Source organism: Bos mutus, chromosome 9, assembly GCF_027580195.1.
Source record: "Bos mutus isolate GX-2022 chromosome 9, NWIPB_WYAK_1.1, whole genome shotgun sequence".
Taxonomy (NCBI): domain Eukaryota; kingdom Metazoa; phylum Chordata; class Mammalia; order Artiodactyla; family Bovidae; genus Bos; species Bos mutus.
Genome location: NC_091625.1, coordinates 91,927,045 through 91,950,603, shown reverse-complemented (window position 1 = coordinate 91,950,603; position 23,559 = coordinate 91,927,045).

Genomic DNA, 23,559 nt, shown 5'->3' with positions numbered 1-23,559 from the left:
GTTAGTTCACAGCCAATTTTTATCCCTTTCACATTTATGTCTACTGTGTTGAACATGTTATGCTAGGTCTGAGGGTGGGGAAGGAGTCTGGGTCAGATGTTTTAGGTCTGGGAGTGGGGAAGGTCAGTTTCTCAGAAGAAAATTCATATGCAAATGATGTATTAAGAAAATGCTCCCAGAAAAACAAAACTACAATAGTGAGATGTCTGTATGGTCAAAATTATCCTTTTTCCAGTAGCCATGGACGGATGTGAGAGTTGACTGAGGGCCCAGTAATTGATGCTTTTGAATTGTGCTGCTGGAGAAGACTCTTGAGAGTCCCTTGGACTGCAAGAAGATCAAACAAGTCAATAAAGGAAATCAGCACTGACTATTCATTGAAAAGACTGATGCTGAAGCTGAAGTTCCAACTTTTTGGCCACCTAATGCGAAGAACTGACTCATTGGAAACACTCCAATGCTGGGAAAGACTGAAGGCAGAAGGAGAAAGGGGCGGCAGAGGATGAAATGGTTAGATAGCATCACCAACTCAATGGACATGAATTTGAGCAAACTGGGAGATACTGGAGGAAAGGGAAGCCTGGAATGCTGTAGGCCATGGGGTAGCAAAGAGTTGGACAGGACTTAGCTACTGAACAACAACGAGTGAGAGGTTGAGGGGACAGGATAGGGAGGAGCAAACAGACACATCTCCAGGAGTCTCAGAGCAGGTAGATGCAGCCTGACTCTTCAAAAAAAGGACTCTGGAAGGTAAAGAGTCACCCCAATCTGAAGCAAGAGTATTGTCAGTTACCCTTCAGGGGACTTAAACTCCCTGGCACTTCTTTTTGCCTTCTTCCTTGGGGCAAAGCTGGTGCTGCAACTCTGCTGCTGCTAAGTCGCTTCAGTCGTTTCTGACTCTGTGCGACCCCAGAGACAGCAGCCCACCAGGCTCCCCCCTCCCTGGGATTCACAAGAACACTGGAGTGATTGCCATTTCCTTCTCCAATGCATGAAAGTGAAAAGTGAAAAGGGAGTCGCTCAGTCGTGTTCGACTCCTAGCAACCCCACGGACTGCAGCCTACCAGGCTCCTCCGTCCATGGGATCTTCCAGGCAAGAATACTGGAGTGGGGTGCCATTGCCTTCTCCGGAGTAACTCTAGGCAACTGCAAATAAGGAAGAAGAAGAGCATTCACAGGGGCTTGGTGGAAGCAAATGGGAATTAGTCCAGGGACCTGGGTGGGAGTCCAGCAGTGTCCAGTTCAGAAAGCATGAGGCAGAGGAGAGGGGGGAAACAGTTCAGACACACCTTCATCCTCAGATTAATCACACTCAGTGGTGATGGTGAGAGCAAGAAGGCAGCCACTTAGACTGGAGATGATCCGAACTGGGGCAGAAGACCAAGGTTCTGCCTCTGGAGCTTCAGTTCCAACTCTGAGCCTCCCTGAATGAAAGGTGTCTCCTCTTCAGTCCAACAAGAACCAAAAGGATACCTTCTTTACAGGTTACTTTTGACCATCAGTGAAGATGATATATGTGTAAGTACTTTACAGGCTGTAAAAGTCTATATAAACAAATAATTTTAATTATGACACAAGGTGGAATAGAATTCCCTGGCAGTCTGGTGGTTAGGACTCTGTGCTTTCACTGTGGGGTCTCTGGGTCTGATCCCTGGTTGGGGAACTAGGATTTCACAGGCTGTGGGGTACCACCAGAAAAAAAAAAAAAAAAAAAGATGGAGTAGGAATGTCACACAATATGTGTCATAAAAACCCAGACGAGGGACACTGAGGGCAGAATTTGAGTTGATTCTTACAGGATGAAAACCTTTTTAAGAACAAATTTGAGGCAGAAGAGAGAATTACAAAGAGAACATAACCAGAAAGACCTGGGATACAGAAGCCTGTTGCTCTGATTTTCCTTCAGACATCACCATGTGCTTCCTCAGCCCTCTGCCTGTGACATGACCACTGCTCTGGTCCAAAAATTTTTGCTTTTGGTGGATACAATGACTATTAATACATCTTCAGTTATGGTCCACACACATTTCCCTTCCAGCTAAGAACTGAAAATAGAAACCAGTTTCCAGGTCAATTAAGAGATTACATCTAACATGCTAACTCCTCTTGGTCCCTTTGTTTACAGTGAAATCTTGTTCCTTGTGATTTTGGACCTAAAATCATCTAAACACATTAAATACTTAACTATGAAATGTGTACAAATATTTGTACCCTTAAATATGAAATATGATGATGCCTCTCAAATTAAAGTAACTTGCATTTTGGATAACCACATATCTTTTAAAATCAATTTTTAAAAATATATTGTGTATAAAACACATGTATTATTCAGGTTCATGAGGAATTTATGATCCCATATGACAGGTACTACAGAAATGTAATGAATATTGTACATAAAATTTTTCAATTACAAAGTTATTTAATTATGGTAATAACTGACACTTGAATATCTGAATGATGAACATTTGAATAGCACCTTACAAAAGACCTTTCTAAGTATTTAATTCTCAATACAACCCTAAAGGGAGTTATTAACATGGGGAAACTGAAGTTTAAGGCATTCAAGTAAGTGCCAAAGGTTGGACAGCTAATACTTGCCTAAATCAGAGCATAAGCCAAATCATCAGACCGCCAACCTGGGCTTCTTGGATCATGTCATATTCTGCCATTTATAGAAATTACTTTAAAATATATATTCATCTTTCAGCAGCTTTATTAATAGTTCATAACCTAAAATGTGGAAGGCAAAGATCAGAGCAAAGTATGGGAAGCAGTAATTCTCCTTGTCCCCTTCTATGTTAGAGAGCGATTGCTTTATTTCATGACATCCTTCATCTTTAGTCATCTGCTTCAATATTCTTCATTAGATTCGTCATCTATTTCAGACCTAGGCCTGCTCAGCTTTGTCATCAACTGCTCAGATATACCTTATCTCAGAGCATGACTAGAGAGCATCATCTATTTGTTCATTGCCAATTTGTCTAAAATTTATAAGAACTGAGGGAGGAGGTCTTATAAGTCTTCTTATGAGCTCCAGCTCCAGCTCTGCTAAGTATTAGCATCCTGACTCTGCATGAAAGATAAATATCTCCCCTTATTGTCCATCTTCAAATACATACAAATTCCAAGGCAAGGAAGGAGGTGAATGAGAAAATTCAGACAATTTCTGACCATGATTGATTATTAATCACCTCCTTTATGACAGTATTGGTTGTTTTGTCTACATTATCTCACTTTAATCCTCAAAATAATCCCAAGTTTTAAGTGTATTAGTTTCATCTTACAGATGAGAGCATTTGTAATAGCATTCTGAACCAAGTCCTATCCAACACCCATGTTAAATATCTATTCTTTAGATTCTAAACTTGACTTTAAATTTAGAGTTGAAATTGTACATGCATTCCTTCCTCTATTCTTTGATAAATATTAAGTATCATTGGTAAATGTTGCCAGCACTAAAACTAACAGAATATTCACTCTTGAAGATAAATACATCTGAAGAAAATAAGTAGTCATCTTAAAGAACTAGAATGAATACAAGACCTGTAAAACTTAATTTAACATGATAAATATATTAACATATTTAACAAGGTTTCAATCAAAAAAGGAAGTATCTGCAATGCAAGTCTAGAAAAGTCTTTTCAGCCTATCTGAGAGAAAATAAACCAAATCATCAGACTCCCAACTTGGGCTTCTTAGATCGTGTCATATTCTGCCATTTATAGAAATTGTTTTAAAATATACATTCATCTTCCAGAAGTTTTATTAATAGTTCATAACCTAAAATGTGGAAGGCAAAGATCAGAGCAAAGTATGGGAAGCGGTAATTCTCCTTGTCCCTTTGTCCCCATCCAAGAAAGTGGGTGCTTGGCCAAAACAAACACCTAGCAAAATGCTAACCTCCCTGGTGAAAATATTCCTACTGTGAAAACCTATGTCAACCTGTCTTAACCTTGTGCTACTAAACATTTGAATTACCTAATTCTTTGTCCTGATTTCTTGTTCAATAAGCTAACTTTTGCTTCAATTTGGTCTCTTAAGTAGATGTGTCAACCCAAAGAGAATGTGCTGGTCATTCCAGTGCAAGTGTTCAATTCCCATGACAGGTGTACTTGAAGTTCACAAGCTGGCATTCCCACTTGACTATCAGTTTTATGAGCTTTGTTACCATGGGTCTTATCTTGAAAGGCATATACCTCCCAAGATGTTGATAAAATCAGGTTTCTAAGTCTCTTCAAGTGAAGACGAGACTACAGCCTGGGGTTGAGTTCACCAGAATTGTCTATTAAAATAGCCTTCTGGCAAAACTCTAGAAGCCTACTATGAATTTTATCTGTCAATATAACTAAGCTATAGTGCCCAGATATTTGGTCAAACCTAGGTTAGATGTTGCTAAGAAGGTATTTGTTTTAATGTAATTAACATTTAAAGCAGTAGACCGAGTAAAGTGGGTTGCCCTTGATGATGTGAGTGGGCTCATCCAATCAGCTAAAGACTTTAAGAGCAAAGATCAGAGCTTCCTGAAGAAGGAAGTTGGATTCTAGACTCCAACATCAACTCTTACCTGAATTTCCAGCCTTTCAGCTGCCCTTGGAGAAGGAAATGGCAGCCCACTTTTCTGTTCCTGCCTGGAAAATCCCATGAACAGAGGAGCCTGGCATACTACAGTTCATGGGGTCACAAAGAGTCAGACACAACTGAGCGACTGAGCACACTCAGCTGCCCCACATATTTTAGAATTGCCAGCCCCCATAACTGCATGAGCCAATTCCCTAAAATCATTTTTTTCCTATTGATCAATTGAAATATAGAAGTAGAAGTAGATATAAAAATTGATTCTGTTTCTCTGGGGAGCCCTAACTAATATACCACTACTCTCAGTCTCCCAAGGTGGCCATCTACCTTTGCCACTGAAAGTGTCTGTGAAACTGAAAATGGCTCTGTCATGTCTGACTCTTTGTGACTGATGGACTGTGTAGTCCATAGAATTCTCCAGGCCAGAATACTGGAGTGGGTAGCCGTTCCCTTCTCCAGGGGATCTTCCCAACCTAGGGATCGAACCAAGGTCTCCCACATTTCAGGTGGATTCTATACCAGCTGAGCCACCAGGGAAGCCCAAGAATACTGGACTGGGTAGCCTATCCCTTCTCCAGTGGATCTTCCCGACCCAGGAATTGAACTGGGGTCTCCTGCCTTGCAGACAGATTCTTTACCAGCTGAGCTACCAGGGATGTCTAACAGGCTTATCTTTCTGTTAGTGGCTTCACTGAATCATAGAATTTAGGGCAAGAGCACACTTTCCACTCAGACAGAGTGGCTTTCCTTCAGTCAAATGTGGATATAATTCATGTTTCTGGATTCTCATTCTGATGCCCTTGTGATGATGTTCTTGTTCTTCAGTTACTCCAGCCATATAATTTTTGTTATTCTTCAAACTGCTAATTATTAGCTCTATGTTTACAGTGGTTTTAATGTTAACTTTCAGTTTGGCATCTTGCTGTCAGTGGCCTTTGACTGGGTTTGAACATGAAATCTTCTAATCTCGGCCTTAGGCAGAAATGTCCCGCTGGGGTATTTTTACTGAATAGTGCAACTTACCTTTAAAAGAAATATAGGTGGCATTTTTAATTTTTTCTTAGATGCCTTCAGGGATGCTTCAGGAAAAAAGCTACTGCTAAGCCACTGGTAATGCTCTTCAATAATTCTACATTTAGTGTGGAATCTTTATAAAAGTCCATTAATTTTTGCATTTTCAAGCACTGGAGATTGCTGGTTAATCTGCTAATTGGATTGAATGGGAAAAAAATTTTGAAAGCCTTCTTTGAGTATTATAGTATTATGCAATGAGTTCCAATAGGGTTAGGATTTTCTCTAATCTTTGTTGACAGATGAATAGTTGCACCTCCTTAATTAGACTACTATCTTTTCTAACTTTCTACATTAAACCAAATCAAATTTATCTGCATCTTCCTGCATATTCCCTGCAATAGTTATAAGATTGCCACATCCATGTGGAGTCCAGAATTATAGACCCTTGAGTGCAACTCATGAGTCAAAACTGGTCTTTAAAAGAACTTAATTAATCAGTAATATTCTTTGAAAAAGAATAGAAAAGAGAAAAAGTGGCCCTTGCCTAGAACCAGGATTTCACACTCATGTGCCAAGTCCACATCTGAATCCCAAATGATCATTTTAGAAACAAAAACATCCTGCAAGTCAAATAAGCCCACTGTGGCCTGGGAGTAATTTCAGTGGCTTCTGGAGAACTTTTTGGCCTTTCCCTCAATTCTCATCAAATGTTCATCTACCAACAAAAGCAGATTTAGTTTGAAACCTGATAATACTTATGAGAAATGTAAGCATTAATTTGTTCACTCATTTACTCATCAGTCTATGTGCTTTCAGTTCAGTTCAGTCCCTCAGTCGTGTCTGACTCTTTGTGACCCCATAAACCACAGCATAAAAGACCTCCCTGTCCATCACCAACTCCTTGAGTCTACCCAAACCCATGTCCATTGAGTTGGTGATGCCATCCAGCCATCTCATCCTCTGCTGTCCCCTACTCCTCCTGCCCTCAATCCTTCCCAGCATCAGGGTCTTTTCAAATGAGTCAGCTCTTCGCATCAGGTGGCTAAAGGATTGGAGTTTCAGCTTCAACATCAGTCCTTCCAATGAACACCCAGGACTGATCGCCTTTAGGATGGACTGGTTGGATCTCCTTGCAGTCCAAGGGACTCTCAAGAGTCTTCTCCAACACCACAGTTCAAAAGCATCAATTCTTTGGCACTCAGCTTTCTTCATAGTCCAACTCTTACATCTATACATGACCACTGGAAAAACCATAGCCTTGACTAGACAGATCTTCGTTGGCAAAGTAGTCTCTGCTTTTGAATATGCTATCTAGGTTGGTCATAACTTTCCTTCCAAGGAGCAAGCATCTTTTAATTTCATGGCTGTAATCACCATCTGTAGTGATTTTGGAGCCCCCCCAAATAAAGTCAGCCACTGTTTCCACTGTTTCCCCATCTATTTGCCATGAAGTGATGGGACTGGATGCCATGATCTTCATTTTCTGAATGTTGAGCTTTAAGCCAACATTCTCTTTCTCTCCTCTTTCACCAGGGAAGTTCACTGGGAAGTTTCAGCAAACTTCCCTGGTGGCTCAGATGGTGAAGCGTCTGCCTACAATGCTGGAGACCTGGGTTCAATCCCTGGGTCAGGAAGCTCTCCTGGAGAAGGAAATAGCAACCCACTCCAGTGTTCTTGCCTGGAAAATCCCATGGATGGAGGAGCCTGGTTACAGTCTACAGACTACAGTCCATGGGGTTGCAAAGAGTCAGACACGACTGAGCGACTTCACTTTCACTTTCATCAAGAGGCTCTTTAGTTCTTCTTCACTTTCTGCCATAAGGGTGGTGTCATCTGTATATCTGAGGTTATTGATATTTCTCCTGAAATCTTGATTCCAGCCTGTGCTTCCTCCAGTCTAGTGTTTCTCATGATGTACTTTGCATATAAGTTAAATAAGCAGGGTGACAATAAACAACCTTGATATACTCCTTTTCCTGTTTGGAACCAGTCTGTTGTTCTATGTCCAGTTCTAACTGTTGCTTCCTGACCTGCATACAGATTTCTCAAAAGGCAGGTCAGGTGGTCTGGTATTCCCATCTCTTTCAGGATTTTCCACAGTTTATTGTGATCCACACAGTCAAAGGCTTTGGCATAGTCAATAAAGCAGAAATAGATGTTTTTCTGGAACTCTCTTGCTTTTTTGATGATCCAGCGTATGTGCTTTAGATAAAACTAACCTCATGGAGCTAGCAATATATCTGATGATGTTGGTGACATTCTGTCTGAAAGACATAAGGGATATCTTGTCAGTCACTAACAGACATTTTCATGTGAATAAAAATAAAATTTCTAAAGCAGCAGAGGAAATTTGAATAGAAAGTCAAGCATTCATTAATAGAGAGTATAGTCCCCAGACTGTGTTCAGTGATGTCTGGCTTAAACTCAATTCTCAATGAAGAATAGACACTCTCTTGAAAACTACCACCCTATGCTCAGTATATATTTAGGAGTATATATTATATATAAATATATAAATTTAATCACGTGTTCAATTATTTTGGTATAACACTTAGCATGTATTGACGCATACAAAGTATAGCATAAGTCTACTGGTCCCTCAGGAAAGCTAGCAATCAGAATCTTAGCACAGACCCTGTTCCTATAAGGAAGGACAAAAGATGGATTAAATGCATTCCCCGAAGCCATCTCTGAGACCTCATATGATACAAGACAGTACAATCACAGAATTCTCTAGTTGTTTTCTGAGATTTAGCTGGGGCTAAATCTCTTACAGTTTTTAGGAGTGTTAACTGGAATTCACAATTTCCTATATGTCTCCTCCATCATGGCCAACTTGAGAGTTTTAGAGGTCAAGACTTACCAGTACAATCGGGGCTCATTAGAGCTGTATGAAAAATGTTGGCTCGCACAACAATCTTCACTCAGGTCTAATTCTAATAAATATGTTTAACAGCTGTTGAATCCAGACCTTTTGAGCCTCTTTTTCCCAATACAGGGAAAATCAGCTTCTTGCCATGTAAATTCAAGTTGGTGGTGGTATTACAAAGAAGGAATAGATAGGGGCCTTTACAAGGAAAATTGGAAGTTTCACTTAGAAACAAACAAACAAATAAAGCCTTCCTGGATATGCGGCCATAAGTGGCTCTTCTTATCCCTATAAGGTGTGGAGACCTGGAAGACAGACCTCATGCCCTTATTTGATCCCAACTGAATTTTAAGATTTGAGAGCCAGCGGGAAAGAGTAGGAAATAGCATTGTATATACTAAGAAGCCAAATTAAAACATTATTTGGAAAGTGAAAATAATGTATCTCTTAAAAAAAATTCTAAGGAGCACCTGATAGAAGACCGCATCTCAAACTCAAATAGTGATGCTGTTGAAATTATTTAATGTTATGGACCCAGCTAACGTGTTTTCAGTACTACATAGGTAAGAGCAGTATCTTACCAGTATTCTGTTAAAAAAAAAAAAGTCCATTTCTGTATTAATTGCTATAAGAAGTCCCACCCACACTCTATTGTGTCTTAGTGTTAGAAGGGAATGAAATACCAATATGTATATCATTTCAAGGGCTTTGCTGGTGACTCAGACAGTAACGAATCCTGCAATGCAAGAGACCTGGGTTCTACCCGTGGGTCGGGAAGATCCCCTGGAAAAGGTAATAGCTACCCACTCCAGTATTCTTGCCTCAAGAATTCCATGGGCAGAGGAGCCTGGCAGGCTACAGTCCATGGGATCACAAAGAGTCAGCATGACTGAGCAATTTTCATTTTCATACCATTTCAAGTCATATAAAGCTCTCATTTATCTGTATCAAGGTGGATAAATACTAGAGAAGCATCTTTCTTTTTCACTTGTACATTATATGGTGTGTAAGAGCCTTGTTCTGAGTATAAATGGATAGAAATTTCCTTTATACCTTGCAGTCTTTTAATCCTGTCTCTAGGAAGAACATATTCTCCTGGATGAAAAGGGGGTTTGTCATCTTTTACATTATTTATCTGGAAATAATTTAACTGTGGAATTTCTGATGAGGCCATCACAATATTTTTGCTTATGACTGTGCAGGGTTATACAAAAAAATAATGACATGATGCCAGTTTTCAATCCAATATTATTGCAAAAACTCCCTCAAAAGCTTTTGGAAATAACCCTTTTCTAGGCTATTCTTTCGTGATAAGAGAGTTCATCAAAAAAGGTAGAGAATTTTTACTCACTAATATTTATCTCAGTGGTACAAATCTCAGTGACAAGTTGTCCCAGAAAACCTTAAAGTTTAAGTCATGAAAACAGTGATTCCAATGAAGCTGGGTACAGAGTTTCCGCATTGCAGGCGTATAAATTGCTGTCACTAGGACAATAGGAAAGGTCTCTGGGGCAGGACAATCTTACTATGCCCTTGGAGATCACTAGAATGTTAACAAGATCACTATTGTCCTTTTCTCAGTGAATGTTCTGGTCTTTTGTGTGTAGGGGCCAGAAAATTTCATGACATTTTGTGAAGGTTGCAGGGTGTGTGTGTGTGTGTGCACGCGTGTGTGTGTTCATTCATTGCTGATTTTATTTAGACAGATGACTAGAGTGATCAGTCGATGCTATTGACATATATTGAAATTGAGGAGAGCCATATCACAAAGAACGAATTTTACTGAACATAAATTTTAAAATAAATTAAATTTTCAAATCAAGAGCATCAGTTTGCTATTTGAATAACAATAGTCGTTCTCTTGCAAAGCATTCTCTGAATCTGACTGTGGTTGCTGGTATACACCCAGCTTCTCTTCATCAGTGTCTGTTTACTGAGCTTTTATTAGGCAATGACACTTTTTCCTCCATTCTTTTTCTTTGTCTCCTTGCTCTCTGTAACTGCTTATGCATTTTTTGTTTGTTTGTTTTTTGCTTAAAATATCTTCTTCATCCCATTGCCTGCTCTAGACTTTGATGTTCACCTTCTCACTCATTGGGTGTTATTTGCATTATGGAGTTTCCCAAACACTTCTTTGGAGAAAAAAAAAATCTATATCACAAGCATGACCATGGCATTTGTTAAGGTAGGGAAATTAAAATTATGTAAATCTTTCGATGATGGAAGCACCTGCAGTTCTTTGAAATTTTCCTTTTTGTTTAACAATTTTGTTTCAATTTTTACAAGATCAGCAATGGGTTCATTCCAATCCTGTATTTCATTCTGTCTGTTGCCTGATGTAGAATAAGCAGGAGGCAAAAATGCAACATAAAACTACTGCTATAGGAAGCTTTTATAAAGGGTAGAACTTTCTCTACCGATTATGGACTTTGAGAAGCAAGTGGCACTAAGAAGCTATTTCATACATTACACTACATTAGGTATGATGTGGATTTCCATACCACAAGAAATATAAATTTTTAGCCCTCTGGGAACTGGGAATCTAAAAAATACTAGATAAACTGGCAAATATTTCCCATAAATATTCATAAAATCACTTTCTAAAGGACTCTTTAATAGAATATTAAAACTTCTGAGTATTTTTTTAAAAAGAAAGGCTGATTTGAATGTATATGGGAGAGAGGGTGTGAGTGTGTATGTGTGTGTGTATGTGAATGAGCTTGATTTATTGGGTATCAGAATTTTCTTCATTTCATAGTCAGTCATGCTGCAGTTACTTGAATACTTTCAGTTTTGTGATTTTGTAGGTATGTTACAGTGGAATAATGTTGCATCAAAAAGAATATCAATAAAGCCTGAGTCAACAGTGTAAAATATAGGGGTTTTACTTTCAATTGGAAGAAAGGAGCATGAAACCAAGTTTGTGAAATGCCTTTGAATGACAGCAGCTCAGGTACTTCCTCTGCATCTGAGAGACAGTTCAATATGTAATATCAAGACTATCAAAATTCTGTTCCCTCTTCCCCAAATATTTCTACTAAGCCACCTCACTTTCTGTAGGAGCTGAGTACTTTAGTATGGAATTTGGCTTTGAGATTTGATGCCCAAGGCCATTATGGTCCACACAAAAGTCAATCTCTAGCCAAACAGAGCCACTGTTACTATATTATAAATGTCAATGTTACTGCCATGGGTTGGCCGTGGTGTTCCTCATTTTAGTTACTGCTATTGCTCCAAACACTCAGACCAGCAAACTTTAGATAAGGTGACACATATCAACTGTCCTTCTAGATACACATGAGGTATCAGTTCAGTTCAGTTCAGTCGCTCAGTCGTGTCCGACTCTTTGCGACCCCATGAATCGCAGCACACCAGGCCTCCCTGTCCATCACCAACTCCCGGAGTTCACCCAGACCCACGTGCATCGAGTCGGTGATGCCATCCAGCCATCTCATCCTCTGTCATCCCCTTCTCCTCCTGCCCCCAATCCCTCCCAGCATCAGAGTCTTTTCCAATGAGTCAACTCTTCGCATGAGGTGGCCAAAGTACTGGAGTTTCAGCTTTAGCATCATTCCTTCCAAAGAACACCCAGGACTGATCTCCTTTAGAATGGACTGGTTGGATCTCCTTGTGTACCAGTTCTCTAATTAGGTTTTGGTCATATGAAGTCAAATATATGCTGGCAAGTATGTCTTTTCATTCCTCTCCTAATTTAGACATAGCAACAGTTCTTTAGTCATCTTACTTGAAAAGATCTCATCTCGTTTCACTCTGTATTTCCTTCTCAATTGGCTTGTTTAGCTCTCTTCTTTCCCATAGTCATAGTTAATACTTTAATTTCCTAATAGATAGCATATACAACAATAATAACATATTCAGGAATAAACAGAAAAAAAAGACAAACAAGGACTTCATAGGGAAAGTTATGAAACTCTTTTGAAAGTCACACAGTCGAAAATACAAATAAAAAGAAACATAAGAAGCACTGATTGTAAAATTCTCCCATGATTAACCTATAAATTAAATGAATTCCAATCAAAACTCTAATATTTGTCATGAAAATTGATTAAGTAATCCTAAAATTTATACCAAAAAAAAAAAAAAAAGGTGATGAATATCCAGAGCAATTTTCAAGAACAAAGATGGAGGATTTTCTATACTATATGTCAAGACCTACTATAAAAATATAGTAATTAAAACAGGGAGAAATTGGTACAAAGATAGACAAATACTCTGTACTAGAAAGTTATGACCAACCTAGATAGCATATTGAAAAGCAGAGACATTACTTGGCCAACAAAGGTCTGTCTAGTCAAGGCTATGGTTTTTTCTGTGGTCATGTATGGATGTGAGAGTTGGACTGTGAAGAAAGCTGAGCACTGAAGAATTGATGCTTTTTAACTGTGGTGTTGGAGAAGACTCTTGAGAGTCCCTTGGACTGCAAGGAGATCCAACCAGTCCATTCTGAAGGAGATCAGCCCTGGGATTTCTTTGGAAGGAATGATGCTAAAGCTGAAACTCCAGTACTTTGGCCACCTCATGCGAAGAGTTGACTCATTGGAAAAGACTCTGATGCTGGGAGGGATTGGGGGCAGGAGGAGAAGGGGACAACAGAGGATGAGATGGCTGGATGGCATCACTGACTCGATGGACGTGAGTCTGGGTGAACTCTGGGAGTTGGTGATGGACAGAGAGGCCTGGTGTGCTGCGCTTCATGGGGTCACAAAGAGTCAGACACGACTGAGCGACTGAACTGAACTGAAAATACAAGTACAAAGATGTCCAAATATTGGTACAGAAAATATAACATAGAAACCAATCCACATATAAATGATATCTTTCATATGTGACAGAGAAGACATATATCAGTGGAGAAAGACACATTCAGTAAATGTCAGTGAAACAATTTTTCATACAGAAAAGGACAAAATCTCTGCCTCACACCATATACTAAATTTTAGCTCAGAAGGATTAAAGCCTAAGTTTGCCTTGTATTTTTAATAAGCACACCCTTTAATAATAAATACTTTTAATAAAAAGTAAAACTATGAAGCACTCAGCATAGTTTGCTGGCATTACAGTAGGAAATGATTTTTTAATTAAGACAAAAATCATATCTAATGAAGAAAATTTCATTAAAGAGGACTTCATTGAAATTAAAACCTTGACTTTGTAACAGATACCAGTGGGAAGTCATTTATGAGAAAAGATATTTGTAACCAATATAACTTGTAAAGCATTTGAATATAGAGGATAAAAGAATACCTACAAATCAATAAGAAAAATGCAAAGATCCTACAGGAAAATTAACAAAGGATAGTAACAAGCAACCTACAGAGCTAAAAATCTGGATAGAAATTAAAAATACATTATCACAATTTAAAGTGACAACATCAAATGCTGGTGAGGTTGTAAGACAGTGGGAGTTGCTAGTGGAAGTGTAAACTGATAAAACTTTCTTGAAGAAAATTTAGCAATATTAAGTGTAGCTTAATTTAGAAATATCTTATTTTCAAGCAGTTTTATTTCTAAATAGCTGTGTTAGAGTGAATATCTGCAAAAGAAAACATGCAAAAGGGTTGTTATTGTCACACCATTTGTAAAAAGAAATTTCGAAACAAACTGTCTTGTAGTAAAACATTCAATGGCTTACTTATACAATTAAGTACCATTTGGAAACTTAGATGAACAAACTAGATACATGAATACCAACACCTATGAGAAACCTAAAATATTAATATTAAGTGAAAAACCTATGTATAATAATGTTTAGTATATGAGAAAATTTTGGAAATTTTAGCACAAAAGTCACTACATATTGATTTTTGGTACATAAAATTATTAAAAATACATAAAATGATACACATCTATCCCATTAGCAAGAGAAAAGTGAGAATAACTGGTGAGTTTGGGCTTTATTTACTATTTCATTTCTTTAAAAAACTAAAAATGAAAATAAGACCAATTTCAAATCTATTTGTACTTAATCTTTATTGTGATCATTAGATAATCATACCATTTCACTACTTCCCATACATGTAAACATTTCAAAACTTAACTTTAACACTTTACATTATAAAGAGAAGAAAACTAGATTTTTTACTTAGAAATAAATGAAGTAAAAATTTTACCTATTCATAGGATATTGACTAAGCAGTATTCAGAGAAAAATGAAGTTTTAATGCATACTAAATTGACAAAATTAAATTTACTGATAATAAATGAAAGAAACATTCAACCCAGGGTGATAGAAAATGAACAATCATTTAGATTCAAAAGAACTAAATAACCATAAAAGAAGAAAATTACAGGGAAAGGCAAAAAATGAACAGCAGACTTATTAAAAAAGCTAACTTCAAACTAACAATACAATGCCAACTCTGGGAAATCTAATCAGAAATAAAAGAATAAATGTCCAAGTTTAAAAAAGAAACAGGACAGGGTAGCCTGATGTGCTGTGGTCCGTGGTGTCACAATCATTTGGCCATGACTTAACAACTGAACAACAACAACAACAAAAGGAAAGGGAAACAATGGGGGTAAGAAAGGAGATATAACAAAGGTTTGGCAGAGGTTGGGAAGATCCCTGGAGAAGGCAATGGCAACCCACTCCAGTACTCTTGCCTGGAAAATTCCATGGACTGAGGAGCCTGGTAGGCTACAGTCCATGGGGTCACAAAGAGTCTGACACGACTGAGCGACTTCACTTTCACTACGTTCAGAAGCATCCCTAACTTTTCCCATTCAGCTGTTCGAAAGGGTTCTAAACCATGCAAACTCCATTTCCTTGATTTCACATTGTATTGGCTTCTGGTTAGGTTTGGTTCATGGAAGTTATTGGCAGAAAACTGGAGGGCAGAAGTCGCAGAAAATGTATGGTTAGTTCTCCAACCAGATAGTGGAGGACAGGGGAGCCTGGCATGCTTCAGTCTCACTCATGGTGTCGCAAAGAGTCAGACACAACTTAGCTACTGAACAACCATCTCAAAACCACCACTCTCTGGTGGCATCTCAAGCAGTTGCTGTTCCTCTTCTGGGGTCCCAGCTCCTGTGTCCTCAGAACAGGATCCCTCTCTGTTTCTCCAGCCCCAGGGATAGGATGGTAGAGTCTCCAAACATTGCATCTGCTACACTCTTAACCATCCCTAGCCACCTGTTTCAGCTCTCCCAATATCTTTGTAACTAGTTCCTGAAGTTCAGTTCATACTTTTGAATGACCAGGAATAACATGCATTTTTCTGACGCTTCCCTGACAGATACAAAAAGAATGATTTAATCAGGTGATCTCTACTAATATTTGTTAATTGAGTATAGGTCATGATGATCTTAATAGAGGCTGAAGAAGTGCTTGACAAAATTTAATATTTGATGATGATGAAATAAAAGTAAATTCCATACTCAGAAGTGAAGTCTGAAGAAGAAAAAAAAGGATAAAATTGCAAATATTATAAGGTGGTATGAGTGCCCTCTGTTGTAGTACAAATCAGTACTCTCAACAGTAATGAATGTCAGCTTCCTTAGTCTCAGTAGTAAGTTATCATTAGTACTGAGTAGTAAGTACTGAGTAGTAAGTAGTAGTAACTCAGTAGTAAGTTAATTATTTTTTTCCAGTAGGGTAAAAAAAGTTTTTTTTTAATAAAATTTGATTTGGATTTCTTTACTAAGGCTGAGACTGACTTCTTGTCATATGTTGATAAGGTTTTTTTGTAAACTGTCTTTTATATATTTTCTTTTTCTGTTGACTAATGAGAGGTTTTTATACATACTCTTTATTATATAAGTTGAAAATATGTTTTCCCTGTTGATCATTGAATGTCCTTTGGCTTCACTTATATTCCTTTTTAACCACGTACAACATTCATTTTTATGCAGTTTTATCAATCTTTTCTATTACAGCTTCTGAATTATGAGTTATGATTAGAAAGACTTTTTCACTTTCTTCTTAAGGACTTATTGCATGTTTTCTCCTAGAACATTTATAGTTTTCTCACATTTTTAATTTATTTAAAATTTATCCTCAGTTCAGTTCAGTTGCTCAGTCGTGTCCGACTCTTTGGGACCCCATGAATCGCAGCACGCCAGGCCTCCCTGTCCATCACCAACTCCTGGAATTCACTCAGACTCACATCCATCGAGTCAGTGATGCCATCCAGCTATCTCATCCTCTGTTGGCCCCTTCTCCTCCTGCCCCCAATCCCTCCTAGCATCAGAGTCTTTTCCAATGAGTCAACTCTTCGCATGAGGTGGACAAAGTATTGGAGTTTCAGCTTTAGCATCATTCCTTCCAAAGAAATCCCAGGGCTGATCTCCTTCAGAATGGACTGGTTAGATCTCCTTGCAGTCCAAGGGACTCTCAAGAGTCTTCTCCAACACCACAGTTCAAAAGCATCAATACTTTGGCACTCAGCCTTCTTCACAGTCCAACTCTCACATCCATACATGACCACTGGAAAAACCATAGCCTTGACTAGACGGACCTTTGTTGGCAAAGTAATATCTCTTCTTTTCAATATGCTATCTAGGTTGGTCATAACTTTCCTTCCAAGGAGTAAGCGTCTTTTAATTTCATGGCTGCAGTCACCATCTGCAGTGATTTTGGAGCCCCAAAAAATAAAGTCTGACACTGTTTCCACTGTTTCCCCATCTATTTCCCATGAAGTGATGGGACCGGATGCCATGATCTTCGTTTTCTGAATGTTGAGCTTTAAGTCAACTTTTTCACTCTCCACTTTCACCTTCATCAAGAGGCTTTTTAGTTTCTCTTCACTTTCTGCCATAAGGGTGGTGTCATCTGCATATCCGAGGTGATTGATATTTCTCCCTGCAATCTTGATTCCAGTTTGCTCTTCTTCCAGTCCAGCCTTTCTCATAATGTACTCTGCATATAAGTTAAATAAGCAGGGTGACAATATACAGCCTTGACGTACTCCTTTTCCTATTTGGAACCAGTCTGTTGTTCCATGTCCAGTTCTAACTGTTGCTTCCTGACCTGCATATAGGTTTCTCAAGAGGCAGGTCAGGTGGTCTGGTATTCCCATCTCTTTCAGAATTTTCCACAGTTTATTGTGATCCACACAGTCAAAGGCTTTGGCATAGTCAATAAAGCAGAAATAGATGTTTTTCTGGAACTCTCTTGCTTTTTATCCTACCGAAAACTATATAGTTTTTTTTTTTCAGGTGACCACTCAGAGGTCACAACATTAGTTATGTTGAAGAATCTATTTGTACCCATTGGTTTGTGATACCATTTTGTCCTATTTCTTACATTCACTTTGTATTCAGTGTCTATATGTAGACATTCTATTTTATTCCTTTTTCTAATAATGACAGATATTATAATATATTTTTATGATAATGTACTTTTTCTCAAGTCTAGAGTCAAATGTTACTATAGAAAAGTCTGAAACCAGGGATTATAATACCTTCCCCTATAATCTGTCTGTATAGAGGCTTCTTTCCTCTCCTTTAAACATCAAAACTTTGTTAGACTGCATCTCAGTATTGATTAGTCTGGTGTTATTTCCTTTGGCATGCAGTGTCTATAAATACATATGTAGAGAGAGACTCATTTTTTTAATCTGTTTATATCTTTAAATATTTGTTCCACTCCATTGTTCTTTCCTTTTCCAGACTCCAGTTGTGTATATGTTGCCCTTTCTTTGCCTTGTACTACATTTTGAGTGTTCTCCCTAATCTTTTCATAATTTTCCATTTTATTTTGGTCACTATTCTTGGTCAAGCCTTTGGATCTCTGTCTGTACCTACTACCCTGTATGTTCTCCTTTGGGCCTCTCACCATTTCCTGTCTGTATGTCTATCAGGACTTTTTATTCTATTACATTTTTCCTAAATTCTGCCAGGTCATGTTTCAACTCTCCCTATTTCTTCACCATCTTTTCTTTAAGTTGTGCTTGTGCTTTGTGATTTTTTAAAATATTTTTTAGCCCCCCTCCTTTAAACGTTTTGTATTAAGTAGCAAAATTTCAGCCTTTTAATCTGGCCAGAGCAACGTTTTCTAGTGAGTGTTCCTCAAGAGCAAGTTGTGCTGTCCCTGCCCACCTACTTCCCACAGGCATCTGTGAATCAATGCTATGACATCTCCTTTTTATAAATTTAGACCCAGCTTGAAGAAGTGAAGTGAAGTCGCTCAGTTGTGTCCGACTCTTTGCGATCCCATGGACTGTAGCCTACCAGGTTCCTCTGTCCATTGGATTTTCCAGGCAATATTACTGGAGTGGATTGCCATTTCCTTCTCCAGGGGATCTTCCTGACCCAGGGATCAAACCTGGGTCTTCCACATTGTAGACAGACGCTTTACCGTCTGAGCCACCAGACCCAGCTTAATGCCAGTATTTTCTTAGACCTGCCATCTCATTATTCTTTGACCTTTCTCCCCTCATACACTTTCTGCTCCATCTCTCTGTGGTCCTTAGTAGGTTGACCAGCTTTTGTTGTATGTAGGTGACACTGGCTTATTACTTTTTCCCTAATTTTTCTTGAGCTCTGCCATCATTGATCACCTCAATTTTACTTCTTCTAAGGAGTTCAGAACCTCTTCACTCCTGTGATTTCTGTACTAATTTTGATTACTTTTGGTATACTTTGTGCATTTTCATACACTATATTATATTACAATATAGCACAATACAACATAATGCAATATTCTATCTCCTAGTTTTGGTGAAGATGAAGCAGTTTTAGTAACATTATTACTAATCTTTTGTTTTTGTATAATACTCATGACAGAAACAAAAGACTAGTAATAATGTTAATAAAACTGCTTCATCTTCACCAAAACTCATGACAGAAACAGGGCTTCCCTGGTGGCTCAGATGGTAAAGCATCTGCCTGCAATGCAGGAGACCTGGGTTTGATTCCTGGGTCGGGAAGATCCCCTAGAGAAGGAAATGGCAATCCACTCCAGCACTCTTGCCTGGAAAATCCCATGGATGGAGGAGCCTGATAGGCTACAGTCCATGGGGTCGCAAAGAGTTGGACACGACTAAGCGACTTCACTTTCAAATTTTCATGACAGAAACTGTTGTGTCAAGCTGGCCATCATCCATACAGGAGGATATTCAGGATTCTGTATCCAGACATGATTTGAATCCATGTAGCTCTTACATTTATTAGCCATGTGACTTTAGGCAAGTAACTGATTCCTCTCTACCACAGCATCTTCTTTTATAAAATAATATCAGTAATACTGTTCACCTCATTGAGGTCTGTGATATTACTACCTGTAGGTAACAAAATCCGCTATAGCTGGTTTAAGCAGAAATGGATCAAATGGCCACAACTGTCACCCCCTTGTACTAGTATGATCCACATATTTGCCATGGTCTCGTGAAAAGCAATATATACTTTCCTACCCCATGACTTGGGATTAGCCATTTGACTTGCTTTGGCAAATGAAAAGTTAATGACATGACAGAAACAGAGGTGATTATACATATAGGTTTCTCTATTGGGCTTCTGCCATGTCTAAGAAAACATACACCAAATAGCCAACACTCTTTCAGCATGAGCTTCAAGGTAAAGAATATCCAAATCAGAGGTATAGCATGACACTTCCATAGCCAACTTGCAGACTTGCAAACCTAAAAGCAGAGTCCCCAGCCATCTGGGAGAAAAAGATAAATTAATTTCTACTCTATTAGGTCTTTGACCACAGAAATGATGTGGCATGTCAGACTTGAGATATATAACATAGCAAACCTTTCCCATCACTAAATTTTATGTACTTTATGATAAAATTTAAAGATCTATAATCCATGAAAAGAATGTTTGTGTTTCAAGAGTCAGATTCATGATGGACTTGGACTAATTTGGAAACTATTGGCAATTATTTCTGATTTATATTTAGAGATAAAATGAATCCAATTTCATAATTCTAGAGACTAAAATTTGAATCATAATGATAAATCAAAGGAAATCCTATAAAATAAATTATCAAAGTTGAAAAATTCACTGCAAAAGTATCTGATTTCTTCATTCACCCATCATGACCACAAAAAGGAGAGGAAGGAGTAGTATTTGTGAAGGAATTGATAATATGAAGCAATGAAATTTACTTAAACTACTTGTTGATCTGTGCTTTATTTGTCAGCTATTTCTTCATTTCAACCTTTGGGAGATTAGAAAAGTACACAGAGAAAATGTTTGTACCCTACAGTGACTTAGTATCAGTAGAAACAGTCAGTTGAATAAAAATACATAAAGTTATAGATTTATAATTTTATATAAATATATACAATTTTATTTAATCAACTGCCATATTTTATGGGTTGCATTGTTTAGAAAATGGCAGCTTTTTCTTAAAGAAACCATAAAGTAAATTATGCATCTGAAATTGTAGAATGTAACACCACTGATCTTTAATGTACTATACTATTATGTCTATAAAAGGCAAATTTTTATTTTACACATACACAGTACAGGAAAGCCCCTTGACATCCACATGGGCATTGTTAATTATCAGTGCCATTAGTTTGGAATGGAAAAGCACAACAATCTCTTTGATAAAGAATTGAAATGCATGCTTAAATATTAGAAATAGAGTATAAAATGCTTGTGCTGTATTTTGTTTTAAAAGAACAATGATTGGCCATAAGTCTTAGTCTCTACAAAGTAGACCTGCCTTGAAGCACTTTTATTTCATGTAGCAAAATGCTTGGAAGTTCTGAGTTAGGATCACATCCCATCATCACACAATAACACAAAACTCAAACTGGCATCTGATTGAAGTTTCACATTTGGAACAATGGTGGGTTTAAAAGCGTGTAACACGCTTCCTATAAAAAGCACACAGCCTCTTCCTCCCTGTCAGCATTCAGGGCTACACTAAAGGTTATGTTTGCTGCTGCTCTCTGTTGTCCTTAACCACTGACATTTTAAAAAGTCTAAACGCACTGTGTCTTGGGACTCCTTTGTAAAGTGGGCTTTATAAGTGAAAATGGTTGTTGGTACAACCTCTATTTGACTTCTGACTATCACCTCCAGTTCCAAGTAGAACAAGTTTTGCTGCCTTTGCAGAGTCCTCACATTTCCTTGGGGAGTCCATATTCCATCTGGCAAAACCATCATTGTAATTTGTCAAAGTAAGAATTGTGCCCATGAAAGCACGTGTTCGAGAGAAATAGGGAGTATTGTCTGCCTGCTTTCTCTTGCATAAGCACATTCAAAAGCCTTCAGTAGATGAATGATCAGCTGGACACAGACAATGGCTTAGGGTACGTATGAGCTTATACTGTTATATCGTAGGAGGATCCGTGAGAATGGAAAATGGATGGTGCTTTTGCTACACAAGAGGCATGTTCCATGAGGTGACATCGGTGCAGGTACTAGAGGACTGTCTTGACTCAGGGTGGAGATCTATACTGATAAGGGAAGGGCCAAGGAACATGATCTGCATCCTTAATCTGAAAAGTTTTCTTTGTAATAATCACCGAAAAGGAACAGCCAAGTAACCGTAACTCAACGTGTAGAAGCAAAACACTACTCCGCACATTTATATGCAGTGGACAGAATCCAGGAAGCGGGCCTCTCCAAAGAGATAGTTTCTTTATCTCTTTGTAAAGCTGGGTATTTTCAATGAATACTTCAGGAGATACTATCTGAGGAATTCCAGGTAGCAATCTTCTACCACTAATATCACTGCCAACTTCAGAGAAAAATGAGCCCAGGTGTTAGTCCTGGCTAGGTCACATACAGAAACTCTGAGCCTTGGGCGAACTGTGAATCCTTTCTAAGTCTACAGCTGCTCCTCCAACTGTGAAATACTATCTTCTTCATAGAACCGCAACACGTGTCAACAGTTAGCACTTAAAACACTGAGCACTCAGTATGCTTTCAATAAATGTTAGTGATTGTCAGATTTACTGACACCCCTTTAAAGAACTGGAGATCATTTGTAATGAAAAACAAATAGATAATAAAAAAAGAATAAAAAAGCTAATGAGACAGAAGAGGAAATAATTATACCAGTAATATACTAAAAACACAGTTCTTGACATACAAGGGCAAAGTCAGGTAGGAAAAGTAATTCAGGGCTCCTGTACCTTATGATAGGCAAGGAGCTTGTTCCAGCCACAGGGCTGCCCAGACTTGCCGCCACTTCCTCCCCTCTTGGCTGTCACCCCTTCTATCCCAGCTGTATTTCAGCTTCACAGTGTTTGGCATTAAGACTTCTCTAGCCATCAAAAGATAAATGAATCGACCAAGACCAAGAGGTTAGCACCAAAATGTCATTTCATTTTTCTTAGAAAGTTTGCAAGGAAAACAATTCACCTTGCTTAAATAAAAAGATGTCAGTCATTTCCCTTGTACAGATAGCCTACAAAACAGGAAATCATGAATTCTACCAGAAAAATTTCAATATAATTTTATAGTATGGCTGACACTCTGACTATAGAGAATTCTCAGTCTTTTTAAATATAATGTCTTAAAACTTAAGCTTTAGAGTCTTCAGCTTTCATGTAATAACAGCTGATTCTGGCTTGTTCTTGCCTTTTAGCTGTTGAATGAAGACATACAACTTCTGAGCATAAGATTATGTAACTCTCCTCCAAGGTGACAAATTGCCCTATTATATCTGTGCAGAAAAGACTTCCCTCCCTGTGTGCTGAATAGGTGGGAGGGTATACAGATATCTGATAGATTCTATAAGTAATCTTACTGCTAAAACTCTGCTCAATGATTATATTGTACATACATCTATCTACAGTGAACAGAATTTTATGCCATTGCATATTCATTTATATAATTTCATACAAAGATAATAACTTAATTAAATGATCATGGAAGATAATAGATCAAAAGTTTGTTTCATAAGATCAGTTAGGTTAGACCATAGTCAGGAAGCATAAGATAAATCACAATAAAGAATTAAGTTCCAAGTCTAGAAATAATATATTTCTTATCTCTTCTCCCTGTATTATTAGTCTGCTTCTGCTTCCATAACAAGATGTCATAGACTGAGTGGCTTAAATAATAGAAGTGTATTTTCTTACAGTTCTGGAGGCTGGGAACTCTAAGATCAAGATGTTAGCTAACTCAGTTCCTAGTGAGAGGCTCTTCCTGGCTTGCAGACAGCCACCTCC